Source organism: Equus przewalskii, chromosome 24, assembly GCF_037783145.1.
Source record: "Equus przewalskii isolate Varuska chromosome 24, EquPr2, whole genome shotgun sequence".
In the NCBI taxonomy this organism is placed as follows: domain Eukaryota; kingdom Metazoa; phylum Chordata; class Mammalia; order Perissodactyla; family Equidae; genus Equus; species Equus przewalskii.
This window is the reverse complement of record NC_091854.1, coordinates 32324181-32328377: the sequence shown is the minus strand read 5'-3', so window position 1 is coordinate 32328377 and position 4197 is coordinate 32324181. Positions and strand designations below refer to the sequence as shown.

At 49.6% G+C, this 4197-nt stretch overlaps 1 pseudogene; it reads left to right on the top strand.

The window, feature by feature from the left end:
* The first annotated feature begins 1215 nt into the window (after nt 1-1215).
* Nucleotides 1216-2297, top strand: LOC103552663 (small ribosomal subunit protein uS2 pseudogene; annotated as a pseudogene).
* The last annotated feature ends 1900 nt before the right edge of the window (nt 2298-4197 follow it).

The following is a 4197-nucleotide window of genomic DNA, read 5'->3' as shown; positions in this document are numbered from 1 at the left end:
AAACAACTGAAACTCTGTAACAGCACCATCCAATGAACTTTCCATGGCCACGGAAACATTCTACGTCTGTGCGAACACAGTAGCCACTAGCCACATGTAGCTACAGAGCGCTTGAATATTTAATTTTAATTAATTTAAATTTAAGCAGCCGCATACGGATAACGGCTACCATGCTGGATGCTGCAGCTCTAAGACTCCATGTTGAAGAGAACAGCTCCAGCGTGCTTTATGCGGAACAGGTTTTCAGGAAGCCTTGCTGCAGCACTTCCAGTTGAGTCGAAGTGATTATCAACATCAGTAGACATAATCTACACAGATGAAAAGAAACAGACTGAGAAAGGGAGAAACTTTAAGAAACTCAGGGATAACATAGAAAAAGATGAAGTTGAAGCCACAAGAACCAAAACATGACCAGAGGGCAGCATGTGCAGCAGAAGAAAGCCCTCGATAAACCCTGTCCTTGCTCAGGCAGTCTGGAAGAGGGGCGTCCAGACAGGCAATTATGTGATGTATAAACCCAGTTTAATAAAGGCTGGGCTGGCATCCATTTACAAAAACCTCCAGAGGACACTGAGGTTTCTCATGCTGTCTTTAAAGAAACTGTAAAAGGTTGGGATGGGTCTCACTAGGCTGGAAAGAATAAGTCCAGATCACTCTATTTAACAACCATTCATCATAAATTCCATTTTTTATTCGGTGGGGAAATGACAGAAGCTCACTCACTCCTGGTTACAGCAGCTCAGGGCAGAAATCCCTCTAGCTGTGCTCTCAGACCAAACCTTTAAGTTGAGGCCTCTCTGGAATTCCCACTCTTGCTTTTGCCCCACCGAGGTGGAGCACTAAAGAATGCCATTAGGGCCACACTGTTAAGCGAGCTCCTCCCTGCCCAGCCATTCTGGGGGTGACCTTCCCCAGGTCCTGGAGCAAGGCCAGAATGTAAGATGAAAAGCCACATGTGGAGGATGACGCAAGGGAAACAACCATGACTCCCACACTGAGAGCCAGAAAGAAATTCGAGGTCTTACGCACATGATCTCCCGCGCCTGGGTGTTTTACTCAGCATAATAACTCCCTCAACATTTTACATTTCAGGATTTCCAGCCACAGAAGAGTGAGCACTCTAGCAACCAAACTTTGGGTGTACCACTCTATACAACTCAGAGGGGGTCCATATGGTGTTGTCCTGGGTTCCCATAATAACTTGAAGGTTTCACAATGTCTGGAGCCCTGGATGTCCTACAGATGAAGGGGGAGGACGTCCTCAAATTCCTTGCAGCAGGAGTCCACTTGGGTGGCACCAACCTTGACTTCCAAATGCAACAGCACATCCACAAAAGGAGAAGTGATGCCATCTACATCATCAGTCTCAAGAGGACCTGCGAGAACCTTCTCCTGGTGGCTTGAGCCATTGTCACCATTGAAAACTCAGCTGATGTCAGCGTCCTATCCTCCAGGAATACTGGCCAGAGGGCTGTCCTGAAGCTTACTGCTACCACTGGAGCCACTCCTCTTGCTGGCCACTTCACTCCCAGAACCTTCACTAGTCAGGTCCAGGCAACCTTCCAGGAGCCACACTGGCTGCTGGTTACTGACCCCAGGGCTGGCCAGCAGCCTCTCACATAGGTGTCCTATGTTGACCTGCCCACCACCACTCTGTGTGACCCTCCTTCGTGCCATGTGGACACTGCCACCGCGTGCAACACCAACGCAGCTCACTCAGCAGGTCTAACATGGTGGGCGGTCGCCCGGGAAGCTCTGCGCATGCGTGGGAGCATCCCTTGTGAGCGCCGAGGGGGGTCACTCAGCGGGTCTAACATGGTGGGCGGTGGCCCGGGAAGCTCTGCGCATGTGTGGGAGCATCCCTTGTGAGCGCCGAGGGCGGTCGCTCAGCGGGTCTAACGTGGTGGGCGCTGGCCCGGGAAGCTCTGCGCATGCGTGGCACCATCCCCGGTGAGCACCGAGCGGGGTCATGCCTGATCCCTACTTCTACAGAGATCCTGAGGAGATGGAAAAGGAAGAGCAGCCTCTGCGGACAAGGCCGTGACCAAGGAGGATTTCAGGGTGAGGGGCCTGCTCCAGCTCGCGAATTTACCTTCCTCAACCTGAGGTCACAGACTGGTCTGGAGGCGCAGGTGCCCTCTGCGCCTGTTCAGCTGTTCCCTGCGGAAGACTGGAGCCCCCAGCTGCCACCGGAGACTGGTCTGCAGCCCTACTGTGCGGGCCACGAATGGGCGGGAACAATACTGAGGGGTCTTAAGCTGCTCTTCCCCAGGCTCTTGAACAGAAAACGGAAGTAAAGTGGATGGAAAAGAAACATAAGTTTCTTAAAAAACAAACCAAATAACTTTGAGTGTACAGTGTTTATACTGCTCAACTCGAGGACCACTGAGACCCACAAGCAGTTCTTGCTGTGTGATGGCAGGACTGAGCGCCGAGAGTGTGGAGATGAAGACAGTGGCACCTGTGACAAACGTTGGGACAATCTGCAACAGCATCTACGAGAACAAACATTTTTAAACTCACTGCCATGCTTTACACGTGCTGTTTCAGTGAGGCCTCTAGGCGATTGGTATTGTTATTCCTGTTTTCCAAGTGAAGAGGTGGAAGCTCAAAGAGATTAAACAACCGGCCTGTTAGCACAAGTGGTGATTGCCACAGCTCGGATCCGAATCGAGGCCTGTCTAAACCCAAACCGTGTGCCCATCTCACCACACTACCCTCTCCTTCAAACACGGCTGAGGGGCCGCCCCGTGGCCAAGTGCTTAAGTTCGCCCGCTCGCTTTGGCGGCCCAGGGTTTCACTGGTTCAGATCCTGTGTGCGGACATGGCACCGCCCATCAGGCCACACTAAGGCGGCGTCCCACATGCCACAACTAGAAGGATCCACAACTAAAAATATACAACTATGTATGAGGGGGCTTTGGGGAGAAAAAGAGAAAAATAAAATAAAATCTTTAAACAAAAAAAACATACACACACACAACTGAAAGACGGTAGGCTCAGAGATGGACCCCCAAAATAATATCAGATCTCTCCAGGGCCTGTAACAGCTTGGTCTCTCACCAGCTGAAGTAACTGTTTCCAACAACAACAGTGACTTACTGAATGTCTACTGCACCCAAGTACTTACCATATTTTATCTCCAGTGTCACAGTTATCCTGTAAGGATAAGATTATTAATATTAACAAAATCATCCTTATTTGACAAATAAAGAAAGTGAGGCTCAGGGAAATTGAGTTTGGCCAAGGCCATACAATGACTAAAGGAAAGAACCAACGTTCAAAACTAAGTCCATTTAGCTCCAAAGTGAACATTCTTTCCACTAACCATTCTGCCTTGAAAACCAAATCATCTGAAATCAGAGCAAACTCCAGGTTTAACGTTAGGCCTGTCTTTTCCGGGGTGTGGGGAGGACCTTCTTACTTGGTTACCCAGCAGAAGGAGGCGGGCTGGGAAGGGGAAACCCGTTAAAACACGCCCAAGAAAGAACACACCAGACAGATTCTGAGTTAGAGGATGGGGGGCTCCGTAGGCATCAGGAGGTATCAGAGGCCCCAGGTCCATGAGATGTGGGTTAGCACTGCTGACAGTACTGGGAAGCACAGAGACTTGGAGCCAAAAAACCTGGCTTTGAATCCTGACTCTGTCACTTACTACACGTATGATTTTTTTTATGTGTGCCACATCACGTATTTGTGGCACAACATAGACACAAGCTGGACCCTGTGGCATAGGCAGTTCAGACCCCCCAGAATAAAACAAGAAACAGGCCAGCATGGAGGAAGAGGAGACAAAGAGAACACGTTTGCTGACAATCATCATAAAACAAGACAAGTCCAGATTTGGGGCAAACGCTCCCAGGCACTTGCGAATGTGCAGAATCTCCGCGGTCTTCTCCGGGATTCTTCTGTTTTGTAGAACAAGGGAGTCTGTGCGGAAAAGCAGAAGGATGCCTGAGTAGAAAAATCAAGGTTTCATGTGTGGGTAATCTGAGCCCACAATGCAAAGTGACTGCCTTTTCTCTAATAAACATCCCTCAGACCTCAGGGAAGTCATTCAATCTCTTCGAGCCTCAGTTTCTCCATCATTTGGAGTATCTCTCCAAATAAGGTCATTGGTATAGAATTAGGATTTCCCAAATTGTGTTTGGCAAAATTCTCAGGGGCGGGGATGGGAGGAGTCCCGCTGGTACCTGT